The 18,302-nt window shown below is 42.4% G+C and overlaps 1 protein-coding gene across 27 annotated transcripts in view; it reads right to left on the minus strand.

Annotated features, from left to right (window-relative positions):
- Positions 1-18,302, minus strand: part of myt1lb (myelin transcription factor 1-like, b) — a 227,492-nt gene that overhangs the window by 102,381 nt on the left and 106,809 nt on the right. For 4 of the 27 annotated variants that reach the window (XM_055505621.1, XM_041069118.2, XM_055505622.1 and 1 more), the window contains 2 exons: positions 4,272-5,151; positions 3,803-4,029 (listed from right to left, as the gene is read on the minus strand). The exons of 22 other annotated variants lie outside the window; for them this stretch is intronic. The gene's annotated coding sequence lies outside the window, so the exon portion shown is untranslated. Of the gene's footprint in view, positions 1-3,802; positions 4,030-4,271; positions 5,152-18,302 lie in introns of those variants that run through there. One more of the 27 variants, XM_055505620.1, reaches the window with a different exon arrangement.

Here is an 18,302-nt window from a genome sequence, read left to right on the forward strand (position 1 = left end):
TGCTAATGTGTTGCTACTACTCGATCAGCAGGTGAGAAATACTTCAGCTTCAGGACAAAGCTCCGTAGGAGACTGGGCAGCATCGGGCGGCGTGATCAGCTGCAGGTCTAAGACTCATTAATGCAGCAAGTAGTTTGTTCTATATGTTTACTCTGCAAAAATTAACGTATGTATTTATCGTAGCTTTCTGATCTAAGTTATTTGTAGCACTTCGACATTCGTTTAAAATATGCAGTGCATTTTAAAATGAAAATACTATTATTATGATTTATTACCTTTATTGTAAACACAGTATTAATTGCACAATTTGGACTGGCGAAGATTTGCGCTTCTTTCATAATAATCATGGATAATCAAGGAAGAAACTGCAGTTCATAGATGTTATTGAGGGACGGTTTGATAAAGATTCAGTGTGTTTTTCAACTGAACTGTCAGCCAAGGTACGTGCATTATCAAATGAATGCGCCTGTCAGCGGGGAAGACATCAACTCTATTCAGTCGCTCTTCAGTCGCTGCTGCCGTCTCCTCCCCAGTTCACAAACCTTTACTAGGTTTTCTAAATATACCAGTTCCTACTACAAGGTGTTCCTACGAAGTTAACCAGCTGTTTATTTCGTTATTACTCCTTTCACCTGTACCACATAAAGACATTGTAGAGCTACAGCCGTGTTCCTACGAAGTTAACCAGCTGTTTATTTCGTTATTTCCTCTTTCATGTCCGTCTGGTGAATGAAAGTGGGCGTGGCCATCCACGTCCTAGAGCGGGGACACTGGGGGGAGGGGGAACACGCATCAACACGCAGGACAAAGATCTGCGTTTCTCTGCTGCTACAGCCTCAGCTGCGTTGGGTTGTTAGTGTCCCTTTCACCTCTACCATATGAAATGTGTTCCTACGAAGTTGACCAGCCGCTTTCAGAATCGCCTTTTCCCCTGGTTTGAACGGGGAAAACATTATTTTTGCACTGTAACGACACCAAAAATTACAAAAAACGACACCCATCTAGTTTTTACAAATGTGCAATAATAATTATAAACAAAAAACGCTTGAAAGCGTTTCCGTTTTATATTCCGTTTATTTCGTTATTACTCCTTTCACCAGTACCACATAAAGTGGTTTATTCCCCAGGTTTGAACAGGGCAAACATTATTTTTATTTACAAAAAAAATTAAAACGTTTACATGTGATTTGTAAATGCTGCACTGAGCTCGTTTGCTTTGACGAGTTTTGTGTCTACATTAAAGCAGGCAGAACAACGTCCGAACCAATGAATACGTTTCCAGATTGACCGGTGATGCCGCACGGGTTGCTCTCAGTCGCAGCAGCTGTTTGAAGCAGGGAAAAGCGAGTTAGCTGTCCTTGTCGATGCCTTGACAATGTTTTATCATCGGTTAGATCTCTGAGCCCTGACTTTTATGTCTTCTTTGGATTAAAAAACAAATGTTGAATGTTCTCAAATAATATAATATTGCCGCCCTCCGCGGCTCCCAGTGTTTGTTTTTTTCATTGAAAACGTGGGTGTTGCCGGTGGCAGACCTCTGGTCTAGATCATCCTTATTCACTTTTTTAAATTGTAGTAGTGTAACCTTAGTTAGTATTCCTTTTTATTTTTTTATTTTATGTTTGGGAAACGTGACATTTCAGCTACTGTGATTTTATTTGTCATTAACATTAGTTCCTACCTGCCCTTGTTGACGGGGGACAGGAAAATGTGACGCGCGTTGGATAAGAGCGGCGTAAAGAAAAAAGTGTACATGTGCCGTACTGTCTTGCCGTGTGGTGCATTAAAGAAGCATACCACGTAAAGAAAATTGTAGCCCGTACCAACAGCGAGAAATCAGGGTTACAGTAGCTTGTCTGACACAAATCGAACGCTGCACGCGGGAGGACGCACCGTTCAGCTTCCTAATTTCGGTTTTAAACTGCCATAATTTTCCATAATTTACTTACGTTCATAACTTCATACTATAACGCGACCAGCGGTTCATGGTCTTGGCGATCCATGCACTAAGTAATACAACGTTGTCATCTCGTGATCACATGATGATGATGAGACGCTGTTTTTCCAATAATTAAAATTAAAAAACTTCTTCCACTCAGACTCGAACCCCGGACAAGAAGTTTTATTGCCATGCATGTTAACCACTAGGCCACCAAAGACCTGATCATTGGTTGTTCTACAAGAGATTATATGACGTAAGCAACTACGGTGTTTTAGGACCAAAAGTGGGAGTCAATCGCCACCTACAGGCCAAACGGACGTAACACACTCTTCCCGCAGTACAAACCCGGCACTGACGCGGCAGTTTTGAATCCCAAACACGGTGGGGGTAGACACTTTTACCGGCTGCCTCTGTATGTGTAACCAGATGCGTGCGTGCATAATAAAATCTGTGCGTGCGCAAACCGATCTGTGAGTGCGTAATCAAATCTGTGCATGTGTAAATCTATCTGTGTATGTGTAACCAGATTTGTAACTGTAGACTTAGTGGGGCTATACCATGCTTAAACTTATAATTTGGGGCATTAAAATTACGCACAAAATTTTGGGGAACATTTCCCTCAATTAGAGCATTGAAGATGGGTCGAGGCTGGGTCTTCCAAAATGACAATGACGCAAACCACACAGCCAGGATAATGAAGGAGTGGCTCTGTAAGAAGAATATCAAGTTCTGTCATGGCCTAGCCCGTCTCCAGACGTAAAACCAATTAAAAATCTTTAAAAAAGCTCAAACTCCGTGTTTCTCAGCGACAGCCCAGAAACCTGACTCAGGAAAAGATCTGTGTGAAGGAGTGGGCTAAAAATCCCTCCTGCAGTGTGTGCAAACCTGGTGAAAAACTACGGAAAATGTTTGACCTTTTTTTCAGGTGTTCAAATACTTATTTGCAGCTGTACCATATAATAATAAACAAATAAACAGTCAAAAAATTCTCAACATTCAGCTTAGTACATGCTGCTTGTTGAACTGCCGGACAGGACACTCGCACACAAAAACCTCATCTTTTATACTACTTCACTCTAAACTTTACATTCGGTGCAATAATTACCTTATTGATTTAACATAGTCACAGTCACATAGTTGAATAATAATTCAAAGACTTCACTTATCAATCAACAATCTTAAGGTAGGTCAAAGCCACATCCATCCATTTTCTACAGCTTATTCCCTAGGGTTGCGGGTGGAGCTGGAGCCTATCCCAGCTGTCTGTATGCGAGAGGCAGGGTACACTCTGAACAGGTCACCAATCCATCATAGGGCAACACACACACAGACAACCATTTACACACACACTCAGACCTACGGGCAATTTAGAGAGACGATTTAACCTAAGGCATGTTTTTGGACCGTGGTAGGAAGCCGGAGAACCCGGAGAGAACTCATACGAACACAGAGAGAACATGCAAACTCCACACAAAAAGACGCCGGATCAAATTTCAAATGAAATATAAATACTGATATACTGATATAATAAAACTTAAAAGACACTCAAAACAAATGTATTCTTGTTCTACCTCATGTTAAATTCAAAATCAGAATTTACAAGACTGGTCCAACAGCAGGGAGATCCTCTGCTTTTAATCGCGCCTAACCAAAAGTAATAAAGGTTATAAAAGACAGTAGAACATGTTTTCTCGTGCATCAGTCATTTGAATAAAATACATAGAAGCATAGAAGCCCCCATTGTAATGCAACTCCCAACCAGACATGCTGCAACTATGTCACACAATATACACTATGTATATAGTAGCAAACAGTGTAACATATAAACTATAAACTCATAAACTAATAACGGAAACTTACTTCTACCCAGCTTGAGCATTACAGCAGCTTTTGAACAAAGCTAAAAGTGTTTTTCATGTATTAGGGTTGTCCAGGTGGAGCACATTGACCAGTACAAAGATAGTCTGAGGCAGGGTTGGCCAGTTCATCTATCACCACAATCCTCTCCAAGATGATTCCCACTCCGGATAGGATGAGCTGAGGATTTTGTGGATTCCCACTGGTGTTTTAACTGCACAAGTCCTTGTCTGTTAAATCGTAAAAGAGAAAACTGTAAGTATAGCAGTACAACTTTTAACTACAATAAACTACACTACAATTAGACATTACAATCTACTGGCTCTAAAACCAAGAACATAAGTTATTCATAAAGCAGTATGGGACATACCAGTAGAACAGATGCAAGCTCATAAATATCCCTCATGACATGTTGAGTCCATTTTTATCTACTTGCATGACTAATATTAACATTTACATAAACATGACTTACATGTGTAGGTCTTCAAGAGTGCAGAATCATCATCCCCCAAGACGAGTGAAAGTAGACTAAGGCAAAGGCATCTACTGTCTGTTGGCTCAGTGGTCTGAAACACACAACGCAACAAAGTAACCACACATTTTATGCCTAACAAATGCACAGAAGATGACATGAAAGGGAATAACAGAAAAAGGCAAAGAAAATGCAGACAAAGTGGATGAAAATAAAAATGTTTTCTGTCGATTATGACATTCAACCTCACAAAGCTTCTATTCAGGGCAGACTCTGGGCATAGGCAGACTAGGTGGCCATGGAGGGGTGCATAATCGCGATTGTGTGCCGGGGGGTGAGTAGATGGTGCAAAACTATCATCCTGTCTAGGGCACCAACTTGGCTGGGGTCGGCCCTGCTTCTGCTGATATTGTTGGTAAATTAGCTTACGTGGATACACATAGCTAAAAATTTTTCCGCTGCTAACAAACGTTCCATTGGGCAAAAACATGTTCCTAAGTTAGCTAACATGTGACGGTCAGGTCATGTTGGGTTAAAGAACATTTTCACCGCTAACAAACGTCCCATGAAGCACAGACCTGTTCCTTAGTTAGCTAACATGTGACTGACAGATCATGTTTCTCACGCTTACATTTTTCCCAAACCCAAAGTTACTGTTAGCTAACATTAATTAGCTAACAGGAACGATACACCATTCAGACAGTGGAAAAACGCAGTAGGTTATTACTCACCAGACTTCATGCTAATTGAATCGCTGTTCAAGCGTTGCTGTGTTGTTCTCTGCCGGAGTACATTTGTCTGTGTCAGTGGTGCTTTGTTCGTTGTTTTGCCAGGCGTTAGAGGGTTCTTTCACTGAGAAAAATCCAGCCACTGTTTTCTGCTGCAGGTTAAAGTAAATCACGCAGACATCTGTAAAGCTCTGTTACACTGCAGCTTAGGTGACAAATACGTATGAATGAACAAATGAATTCGTAACCGTGGGGGAAGGCTCCCCCATTAATTTAAAACAATTGAGTGAGACGCTATAGGTTGGACCTCTGCTAAACAAACTTTTTCCAGCGGAACTCTGAGAGTAATTACAAAATAAACCACCTTAAACCACAACTGGTGTGAAATCTATGTTTGAGGACATAAAACTACATCCACTGCAGCGAGTTCTGCTGTAAGCAGTGACATCACTGATCTAAATGGCTGCCTCACACCTGCAGTTTCAAGCAGACACAGAGTTATGTAGGAACAAACACGTTGCTGCAATGAGCCGCTGTAGATCTGCTGAGTTTTGGAGTCCTGTCAGAGTTACGAACGATGACTGCTGTAAAGCGAATTCCTATGATTATAAAATTGAAAAATCAGGTTAAAACGAGAATAGCGTCCTGATTTTTTTCAGCTTGCTGCAGGATTTGAAATCCTTAGTTGGCGACACATTCGTTGTGGAATGGCAGTGCAACCATACTCTAGTGAAAACGGTGGTCACTTTGAACTATTACCACTGTTTATGGCTGTGTTGACCTTGGACCTCCGAAAACAGTGAACCAACACCAGCAGATGACAAGGCATAACCCATCGCTGACTGTGGAAGCTTTACACTGGACCTCAAGCAATGTGGATTCTGTGCCTTTCCTCTCTTCCTCCAGACTCTGGGACCCTAATTTCCAAAGGAAATGCAAAATTTACTTTCATCAGAGAACATAACTGTGATGTGATTGTGATGCAACATCTGAAATCCATGTCTTGCATACATGTATGCATAGGATAATAAACAACAGGGATAACTATTGCATATACACATACTATTGCTTACGAGCAGCAAGCACTCCAGTTTGTTTGCGATTCATCATACGGATCCTTACCAGTCATTCGTTCGTTCATTTGTCATGTAACAGCTGTAGATCAGCTACGGGGCTGTATGGATTGTTAAACAATGAAATGAACAATACCAATAACACCAATAATAATAATAATAATGTCATGTTTTACAGACAATAAATGCACAATGTAAACATATTAGGGAACTTATTGTTACTTTTTTCTTTAAATGTCTCAAAATATCAAACAAGTTTTACTTTCACTTGTCCTCTACCAGTTCGTTCACAATTCAATCATTCGGATCCTTACATATCGTTTGTTCATTTGTCACTTGACAGCTAAGGGTCACACTGTTAGGCAACTATGGCAGGGAAGATGCCGGAGATAAGTCACTTTAATGTCGTGTGTATTTGCTTTCCAAGTTTTTCACGTCATTTTAATTGCTTGTGGCATATTGTGTATCATAATGTGTCCGCTGAAGCAAAGAATGTTGTCTTCAGTGTATAGTGTTTGACAACCGCGGCCAAGCGGGCTACACCAGCTGTTAATGAACAAAATGAACAAATGACTCGAAATGATTTGCTCACTTTACTGTTCAAGAGTTAAAGATCCAAGTCAGCTAGTCTCTCGCAGCTTGCCAGTTCTCTCAGCCATTGTATTTCCTTGCATAGACCAACAACAATAATATTGAATGGCCGAAGGCCCTGCTATAGATTATTTGCAAGGCAGCAAGTTCTACAGTGTACACAGTCTGATATTTGTGGTACAGCGCAAATGTAATATTGAAGAGGACGAGATTGCTAAAGCTAAAAGGCAACCAAAATGAGCCGGGGTGTCCAGATTCTACTGGCAGGGAACATATATGTGTTACAGATTTAGGGCTACATACGGACAGAGGAGCATTCTAAACCTACTTCAGGATACCAAGACGAAACTGGTGCTGTGACATTTGTGTAATGTTACGAGCTGATGCCTGTCAAGCTCTGTGTGTTGGAGCGTAGCATTAGCTCACATTGATAATGTAAGTAGCATTAGCTTACATTGCTAACAGGAGTAGCGTTAGCTTACCTTGCTTACTTAGCTTGTGCATTACTGTAGCTTTGAGTGTCTCAAAGGAACTCTAATACTAATTCAATATTACTACTTTATTTTGAAGGCAATATTAACTGGCTGCATATCGTCGTTAGTGTTGTTGGAAAGAGCAACCCTCTTGTTTTGTCAGTCACTAACAGCAGATAAAGCTAAGGAGTGGGTTTGGACAGGGCCAGCCCTAGCCCAGTAGGTGCCTTATGCGAGATCATAATTTGGTGCCCTCTACCACCTCTCCACTCCCCGGGACGTGATCGCGATTACGTGCCCCCACTCCCAGCTTGCGGTTGCGACTATGCGCCCCCCCAACCGGGCTCACGAATGTTATTTTGCGCAGGGCAGGCACAACTGGTTCGGTGCTCTAGGTGAGATCGTGATTTTTCCCCCTTCTCCTCAGCTCTGGGCGCGTTTACACACGTTTTTTTCTGAAGGCTTGGAGCGGCTCCCCCCCAGCAGGTGGCGACCTAGGTGACCGCCTAATTCGCCTATGCCCAGGGCCCTGGGTTGGGATAAAGAAGGAATCTGCAGCTTTCCAACAACTATCTACTTTGACCAAAAATTAAAGGTTCCTAAATGACTTACAAAAAATGTCTTTATTCAAACACATGATGTTATATTTTGCCAGAACATCTTGTTTTAAAAGTAAAGTAATATCCAAATCTTGGTCTGTTATGCAGAGAAACACACACCCTGCAGTAAGTAGGACAGATTGCAGCCGCTCGGAAGACAACACATAATACTGACACTTTTCCCTGTTTTTTTCTGTTTTTTTACCATCAATTGTAAACAGTTTTGCACATTTTACCTAATAAAATGTCCATTTTCTATGACACAACTCACTTCAGCGGTGAACTACCTTTTCAAATTTGCTCCTGTGATGATGAATCCCATTGTCATTGCTTTAAGTTTAAAGGTCCATGCACACACTTTTTTCCTGCTCCAAATTGCTAAAGAATTGGACCTTGATGTCTCAGTAAGGTGTCTGTAACTTTTCATGCCAGAAAGCGCTGTAGATCGCCCACACGGCCCGTCTGAAAATGTGTGTTTTAAGCTCTCGTCCACAACCCTCTATTTTCGGAGTGTGTTGGAAGCTAAACTGATTGCCACACCGCTTTGAGGAAGCGCATAGCCGCGGGAATCAAACGTCACAGTCACTGAATCCTACAGCGAAACTGGCTATCTCGTCCTCGTAGTGGAGTTTAAACATATGTTTGATCCAAAATCTGACTGAAGTCGAATGGGAGGCTGTTGAAGTGGTTACACTTCGACTGGCGCAAGGTACGTCTAACTGGCAGATTTACGTTTCATTTAATTTGATTTATATAATACGCAACTTGATTAGCTGCTAACGCTAATACTAATGGTTGCAAATTAGCAGCCTGAATTAATACGACACAATATCTAGGTATCTAGCCTAGAAGTCTTGTCAGCTGGTGCTGGGGACTTCTAGGGTGAAGAGTCCAATCATCCCACCTTCCCTGGTCTGGATCAGGGCAGTGTTTCCTGAGGGACAAGGCACCTATGTTGGACTTAGACCACCTTAGATCGCCCACACGGCCCGTCTGAAAATGTGTGTTTTAAGCTCTCGTCCACAACCCTCTATTTTCGGAGTGTGTCGGAAGCTAAACTGGTGCTGGGGACTTCTAGGGTGAAGAGTCCAAGTCATCCCACCTTCCCTGGTCTGGATCAGGGCAGTGTTTCCTGAGGGACAAGGCACCTATGTTGGACTTAGACCACCTGTAAAATACCTAAATTATTGTTTTTTTGGCAATACCTCAATAAAAGCTTCAAATACTACTGAAATTCAAGCACTTTGACCTTGAAATGCATCATTTTCAAGCATTTCAAGCATCCGTAGGAACGCTGTCTAACTCAAATGAGAGCATGACGGTCAGTGAGAGAGAGGGACCTGAAAGTGTTTTATTTGATTTTTACAAGAAATCAAGAAAAGCCTAGGTGTGTGAAATTGTCCTTATTGCAGAATACTCTCATGGAGGGAAAGAGGGGGTGAGGGAGTATGTGTGGTGCAGAGTTTGAGAAACAGAAGGGCTGGCATATATGGAAGTATTTCCATCCATTTTCCAAGCCACTTATCCCCTAATGCGGGGTCACGGTGATGCTAACCCAGCTGGCTATGGGCGAGAGGCAGGGTACACCCTGGACGGGTCACCAGTCCATCGCAGGGCTATGGAAGTATTTCAGACTCAAAATCCAATTCACAATAAATTTGTCAATTGGCAATTCAATATGCAATAATGTCGTTGAAGTTGAAAATGCATTTTACATTTGCAATTCAACATTAAAAGTGGCAATTCAATGCTTAGTTTCATTAATTAAAAGTATAAATAAAAACTTAATATATTGCATTTCGTTTTGTCATGTTTTTTTGTAGTCTTTATTCAAATTGCAATGGACTTTGTAATTGACAATTCAATTTGCTATTTGATAATTTAATTTGAAAATGCATCCTGCAAATGAAAATACAATATGCAATTTGAAAATGCATTCTGCAATTGGAAATGCATTATTAAAAAGTGTTGATTAAATACCCAGCTTCATAAATTAAACATTTAAATAATGACTTAATCAATTGCATTTCATTTTCTCGGGGTTTAGAGATGATCTGTGAACACGCTCCAAGAGTCTCAAAATTACAAATTACAACAATGATTATTTCCGTTGTTTACAAAAAATATAAAAGACGTGGCGTCACTATGACCACTAGAAATTCTGTGGCGGATCATATTTACAAGTTACGGCAGAAACTGAGAGAGAAATTTGAAAGACAGAAATAAGCAGCTGTAGTCCTACACAAACCAAGCTAAACGCTCCCATGTGCAGTAATCGATTTCTGGCAGACAGACACAGCACCAGTGACCCAGCAGCACACAGGCCTGTCTGACAGTGGAAGAATAACGCTATTTCTATTCTGTTCATCAGAAAAGCCTCAGCAGCGCATGGCAGCTACAACGCTGCCTCCGCCATTCTGTCTGTTTGCTTAGGTTGCAGTAGTGGGCTCTGATTGGTTAGGACAGTTTAACCCCGGCCAATCAAGTTTGAACGACACTTTTAATTTTGAGACTCTTGGAGCGTGTTCACAGATCATGCAATGTATTCCGGCTGTCTGCTGTCGCATTTGAATAAAGACACCTTTAAACCACAAGAAAATGAAATGCAATTGATTGAACGTTTAATTAATGAAGCTGGGTATTGAATCAACACTTTTAATAAAAATAATTTTATGAATGCATTTCCATTTGCAGAATGCATTTTCAAATTGCATATTGAATAGCCAATTGTTCTCTCCCGGGTCCTCCGGCTTCCTCACACGGTCCAAAAACATGCATTAGGTTGATTTGTCACTCTAAATTGCCCGTAGGTGTGAGCGTGTGTGTGAATGGTTGTTTGTCTATGTGTTGCCCTCTCACCCATAGCCAGCTAGGATAGGCTCCAGCCCCTCCCGCATTTTTAAAAGACATGACCAACTTGCATATTGAATTGCCAAATGCAAAATGCATTTTCAAATCAAACGATGATATTGCATATTGAATTGCCATTTGACAAATGTATTGTCAATTGGATTTTGAGTCTGAAAAACTTCCATAGACAGAGCCTGTCAGGTTGCGGCAGAGCTTGGACCCACATGCACAGCACAGAGACCACAGGCAGATGGTAGAGTTTAACAGTTTAATTCAATAATCAATATCACAGACGGTCCGGGTCATACACAGTAGATCGCGGGGCTTCGGTACAGATGGGGCAGGCTGGTTCAGATCCAAGGACAGGCAGAGTTTTCGGTAACGGGAGGACACAGGTCTCGTAGTCGGGCGGTCAGGTTCGGTATTCCAGAGCTATCCAGGCAACAGTACAGATCAGGGGCAGGCAAGAGTCAGGAAACAGAGCAGGATCAAAACACGCGGGCAGGATGACTAAGTGCTGGAAAGTGATTTTTGGCATACAACGATCTGGCAAGGTGTTCTGGGACTGATGGTGCTTAAGTATACGGTAGGTGATTACTGATACGGAGCAGGTGTGACTAATGAGGACCGGAAGTAAGGCTGGAGATAATAAGAAGTGACAGGAAACCGGAACTGTAATGCAATAAAACAGGATGTGACCCGTAGACGTGACAGAGCCAGCCCAGGATCCTGACAAATTTACCAAACTAATCTCACATGTGAAACAAGTTACACTGATTTTAAACAAGAACCAACTGCAGAAATCACATGACACCACAAATGAACAAACATGGCAAACAAACACTGGACGAAACAGCGCCACCTGGTTGCTGTGAGACAAAGTGTAAAAGAAACAGAAAGAAGTTACATCTTTTTTCCGCCACCACCAACCTCTCTGGTGCATATGTGCTTATTCTTTTCCATATGTTCGATGATGTAGTATCATAAATTGTGATGACAGCATTTAAGGACAAAAATCAAAACACATGTTTAGATCATTTTTAGAAATTCTGTAAATTTGAAAATATGTAACTAATGTAAAAAACTTCAAACACTTAAGTACAAACATAATCTTAGATAGACTACTAATGTGTTTTAATAATTTTGACTTGCCTTTTAAAAATAGCTGCCACGTCGTGCTTTTTCTGAAAGAGTTACTGGGTGTCCTCTCTGATGCAGCACAAACTTTTCCATTGTTTGAATTATATAATCTAGACCAGTGGTTTTCAACTGGTCCGGCTTTGGGACCCACCAAAACCTCCTTAATGACAAGCCACAACCAAATTGTTGACCAAATCAGACTTGCGTTTCATCATGTTCAACTAGAAGGGGAGAGACCATAATATGGGTTTCTTCAAACTTTATTAACAGCTGTCAAACTGTCCCCACCCCCCCTCATAAGGTTTCATAATGTCTGAGCTTTTCACATGAGAAATCAGAATACAGACGGCACCGGCAACGAGCTCTTTATGAAATGAAATAAAATTATTTTTCAAATGCAAGTTTACCGCACCCGCGTGATCAGAGCAGGATGCTGTCTCTCACTGATGAGATGTACTGTAAATGTTTTCTGATTACGGCTTTGGTCAAAAAATACAATGCTTGATGTTTAGTGAAGGCAAAAGACTATGTTTGAATAGATTAAAAAAGTTCTCTGGCAAGAGTTTACTCGTACACTAAGGAAAACAGCGGCTTCGGACGTTATCACGCCATTCAATGGTCATTATCAGTGGTTATCAGCCCATACGTATGAGCAGGTAGGTGCCCACCTAACTGCTAGCAGCAGTGAATAGGTGTAGTAGGTCGTCGTCATTGATCCGTAAGGTTGATCACAGCTCGGATGATTTAACCAGCAGAGTCAGTAGGGGCTCTGTTGAGCGGTTGTTGTTTAGGAGGGAGGATCGAAGTTTTAGATTTTGATTTATTAGCGAGCATAACTTAGCAAATAGCTAGCTGTATTGTGTTAGCTAACTGTAACCTGAACCCCCCACCCGTTATCCAGCCTTAACCCTAACCACAATAACCTTTAAAGCTGCCGAACGTAGCAACTTAGCTAGCTGTTAGCAAGTAGGCAGGGCAGGCACCTACTAGCCCGTACAAATGCGCTGATAAGTTCTGATCAGCCCATTTGTTATGGGTGATAACATCCGAAGCGGGTGAACGAAAACGGTGACTTTCTAAAATGAAACATATTATTTTTCAAATGCAACTTTATTGGCTCCTGGCATTCAGAATAGTGCATATGTTAATAGGGGCATGTATAAATTTGTGAGTTTACTTGCTGAATAAAGAAAACTTTGAACTAGGCCCTGAATAATAGATGCAATGCAACTATGTGTTATAACTTTACATCCAGTATTCAAACTCATTCTCTCGCAGATGTTTCATGTAAATGTTTATTGTCATTCTAATGTCACTCACTCACTCACTTTGCAAAGCGCTCACCATACGTAATCACTCACTTTCCTTTCACTTTAATTTTCCTTCCCTTTACTCTTTTTCCTTCACCTACTTTCACTCCACACTGTCTACATCCTTTTCTCTATTCTTCTTCCACGTAGTCAGCCAGCTATGTAGCCCTCCAGCAGCCACACACAAACATCTACTGCACAGGGGAAACACGTGCACATACATAGATAACACACAACTCAGAATACACAGGTACTTAAGGTTAGCCACACACCTAAAGTCTGTCACACTACATACACACAAGACTAGTGATCCACAGCAGTCAGGTAAGATATGACACCACTGAAGATTGTCACTTGGAATGTACGTGGTAGTACGTTAACCATTTGAAAACCCTACAAGCAGACATTGTTTTACTACAGGAAACTCATATTCCCAAAATTATAAATTACACTCTGGCATCAGCAGAGTTCCCACATGCTTACTTAGCCGGTTACAATTCTAAACAAAGAGGGGTCGCCATCCTGATAAATAAAAGATTAACTTTACGCATAACGATACCATTGTAGATCCAGAAGGGAGATATATAATCATTAATATCTTGATAGGAAACATTGAATATTGCATAGCTAATGTGTATGGCCCTAATGCTGACGACCCCTCTTTCTTTCACAGCTTCTTCACATCACTGTCTGCTCACTCTGGTTCCAAATTTATAGTAGGAGGGGACTTTAATTTAGTATTTAACCCAGAGTTGGACAGGCTAAGCAAAGCTGTGAGCAACAGGAACTGGCAATCAGTACAGACCTTAAAACAGTACATGGATGACTTTGGTCTCTGTGACACATGGCGTTCTCTTCATCCTACATCCAGGGAATATACCTTTTTCTCACCAGTTCACCACTCTCACTCCCGTATAGATTATATTTTAGTAAATAACTCAGTCTTACAAGATGTCTCTGACACCAATATTCACTCTATCACAACCAGTGATCATGCACCAATCTCCATTTCTTTGATTAAGACAGCCACACCATCAACCAGGAATTGGAGGTTTAATACATCATTACTCAATGATCAAGACTTCATCAGCTATGTCAGGAGAGAATGGAAAACCTTTATAGAAATCAACGATACACCGGAAATCTCACCCTGTGTTCTTTGGGAGACTGGGAAGGCAGTTATGCGCGGTAGAATTATTTCATATTCATCACACAAGAAAAAAAAGGACATGTTACTTGAATTAGAATTAGAGCAAAAAATAAAATCTCTAGAGATTAAATATGCAGCCTCTCCAACCAATGATGTCCTAGAAGACCTAAAGAATCTAAAGCTGAAATTAAATAATATAATTGATTGCAAAACTCAGTTTCAGATAGACCAATTACGCTGGGAGAACTTTGACCATGCTAATAAATGTGGTAAATTTCTAGCTAACCAATTAAAAAATAATAAAGAGAAACAAATCATCCATTCGATAACTAATAAGAAAGGCAACATTGCTTGTGATCCCCATGAAATAAATGATACCTTTAAAAACTTTTACCAAGAGTTATATACGTCCCAAATAGATCCACCCACCTCAGCCATAGAGGCGTTTCTGAATAAACTAGAACTGCCAAAGCTAAATGAAGAACAATCTACAACTCTAGACTCATTGTTATCTTTGGCAGAACTACATGAAGCTCTGCAGGAGATGCCCAATAAAAAAGCTCCAGGACCAGATGGATTCCCAACTGAATTTTATAAAGAGTTCTGGTCCATGCTGGCACCCAGCTTTTACAAAATGTTAGCTGAAATTAAACAACAACATTCATTACCCACAAATATGAATTCTGCCTTCATAAGCCTGCTCCAAAAACCAGGAAAAGACCCTACACTCCCATCGAGTTATAGACCAATTTCACTAATAAATGTAGATCTAAAAAAAGTGTGTAAAGCACTTGCTAGAAGACTAGAAAAAATCACAAAGCTTTCGATAGAGTAAACTGGAAGTTTCTTTTAGCCACTCTGCACAAATTCGGCATTGGGGAAACATTCATAGACTGGATCCAAATATTATACAACTCAGCAAACGCTGCAGTCAGAACAAACAACCAGATCTCACCAAGGTTTAATCTGCATAGAGGGACAAGACAGGGCTGCCCACTGTCCCCATCACTATTTGCAATATTTATTGAACCTCTAGCCGCAGCAATACGACAGCATGAAGGAATTACTGGAATATCGACCAAATCAGTAAATCATAAAATAAGTTTATATGCTGACGATGTGTTACTGTTTCTCCTGGAGCCACAGACGTCTCTTCCTACAACTATCAGCCTCATAGATGAATTCTCAGGACTTTCAGAGTACTCTATTAACTGGACCAAATCTATAGTGCTACCACTTAACCTTAAGGTGACTAACATCTCCTCTACCACACTCCATTCAGGGAACATTAAATACTTGGGCATTGAATTGTCGTCTAGGCTATCAGAGCTTATTGATCGAAACTACAATCCATTGTTAAAACAAATAGAAGCCAACCTCAAAAGATGGCAGTCCTTACCCATTTCACTTATGGGAAGAATTGCCACCATAAAAATGATGATCCTGCCAAAAATTAATTACATATTTTCAATGATTCCAACTCAGCCAGCCCAGGCGTGGTTTAAGACATTAGACTCCTACATCTCACAGTTTTTGTGGAAAACCAAGCCACCACGAATTAGTTTAAAAACTCTTCAAAAATCCAGACGCTGCGGCGGCCTAGAACTACCTAACTTCCACCACTATTTTCTTGCCAATAGACTGAACCATGTCCACAAATGGATAAAACCCATGCCAGCAGACTCCTCCTGGATAGACATTGAACAAACATTTTGTGGAAATATTAAAGTTGCAGATCTGCCCTTTATCAGCACCAAAATCAAACATCATAGTTGTTACCAGAACATTAGCATAAAAGCATCTCTGCAAGCCTGGTGGGGGTTTCTTAAAATCAATGGGTCTTCGCTTACTCTTTGCCAAAACACACCTCTCTGGAACAATCCAGACATCATACAAAACAAAAAGGCAATACACTTTCCAACTTGGCATATCAAAGGGATAACACATCTGAAACATGTTTTCACAAGAGACAAGTTTACCTCTTTTGAAGAACTAGTGTCTCACTATGAAATCACTAGTGCCAATTTCTTAGAATACCAACAACTAAAGTCAATACTTAATGCAAAAAGTAAGAATACTGCCATCCACATGCAACCACCACCAGTAATAGAGCGATTTATTGATATATCAGGGAAAAGGACAGTATCCAAAATCTATATCTTAATTTCCAATGTAGACCAGACAGTGAGCCTTCCGATCTCTAAATGGGAAGCTGATCTCAATATCACCACTAATTACACGTTCTGGAATAACATATGTTCTAATTTATTCAGAATGACAAAAAATACAAATTTACAACTAATACAATACAAAATTCTTCATAGAACTCACTATACAGGACAAAGGATGTTCCAAATGGGTCTCACAAACTCAAATATTTGCCCTCACTGTACAGATAACACAGCAGATAGATTCCTACATGCATTCTGGTCATGTTCACCTGTGCAGCAATTTTGGCAAAGAGTATGTGAACACCTGTCAACCCAGTTAAGCTGTCCAATCCCAGCAGCCCCTGCACTTTGTCTTCTAGGAGATCTAAGTGGGCTTGATCTAGAGACAAACTCATCACACACACTTCTTTCTGCCCTCTGTGTCGCAAAGAAGATCATCCTCATGAACTGGAAAACTAAAAAAAAATTAAGCATTACTCAATACCTGAACAGCTTGTTAGATTATACCACCTTAGACACATTGTCTGCTTCATCAAATCAATGACCAAAACTATACTCTGATTGATTCCATTTCCAGGTAAGGATGCGTGGGGCTCGGGTGCTGCGTCATGTCTGGCACAGTGGTGGGGGGGTGACTGGTGGTTGGTGGTGCCTGCCTGCCTAAGGAACCGGGACAACGGGTTGGTGGACTCTGGGCTGGCCGCATGGGTCCCCTGCGGCGGGGGTGTGGTGACTGCTGAGACTGGCGGCCCTGTGCCGGGGTGGGACCATTTTGAGGGTTGGCGTGTGCCTGTCTCCGGTTAGCTGGAGGCGGGCCTCCCTGCCGGTGTGCGGGGGCGGACCTGGGGGTGGAGACCTGGGTGACCTGCGTCCGGGGGACTCCCTCTGGGGGTGCCTGCCTGTGCCCGGAGGGGTGTCTCTCCCCTGGGGCGCTGCCCCTGCTCGGGTGGGGCGCTGCCTGCCCTAGCGGTCCGACGCCCTCTGGTAACTGCTCGGGCCTGTTGCAGGGGGGGTTGGCGTACTACTCAGGCTAGAACCTTCATTGGGCCCTGGGCGGAGGCTGGCCCTCAATGCACAACCGCAGAGTATGTGTGTGGGTTTGAGTGTCACACTACACGGGGCGAGCATGGGCATACTTGAGCGAGAGAATGGGTAAGTGTGAAAGAAGGGTGAGGATGGCTCTGGCTGTGCTGCGTGTGGCGCCTGGGCAGTAGTACTGCGGTTCCTGGGTCCCGGCTGTCCCTTCCTGGCTGGGGGTTGTGGGGGGTGGTGGGATAGGTAGCAGAGCCAGTCGGGAACCTGGCTTTGCGGACCCTGGCGCTCTGCTTCCCAACTACATTTCTCCGCATTCATCCACTTAGGTCTGCAAGGGGTGTCCTGCTGATGGAGGGACCGGGGCTACTGGGAAGTGGTTCCGTCCCTTCCAAGTGGGATGCTCTGCAGTTTTAATTGCATTAGTCATACACACTTGTCCAGGAATCTGGGGGCTCCTTCCGGGGGGGCCAGTAGACGGAGCCTTCCCATTGATGGCTCTGTCTGCTAGACCCCCCGGAGAATTGGGTATCTCCCAAAGTTCCTCATACTTAGCTACATACACATACATTTAGGGCCGGCGGTGGGCTCTTTCACTGGGGCCTGGGGCTGAGGCCAGTTGTGGCCTCGGCCACTGGCCCTGATGGAGAGATCACCACCCAGTTTTAACTGCAAAAAGACATTTAGGGCGAGGGGGGGCACTGTCCGGGGGACACACCGTCAGCCAGCGGTTGTGCTCCTGGAGGTGTCACCCACCTTCAGTGCACTTTAGTTCCACACACTTACGTCCAAGCTGGGTTGCAGGGTTCTGGGGGACCTTTTTCTGCTGCCCTCTGCTTCCCCCGGGTTGGGGGGGTTGGTCGGGGCTCGGGAGGAGCTGCGGTCCCTGCCTGGGGCCACATGGACGGCAGGCC

The sequence above is a fragment of the Betta splendens genome, chromosome 22 (genome assembly GCF_900634795.4).
Source record: "Betta splendens chromosome 22, fBetSpl5.4, whole genome shotgun sequence".
NCBI lineage: Eukaryota > Metazoa > Chordata > Actinopteri > Anabantiformes > Osphronemidae > Betta > Betta splendens.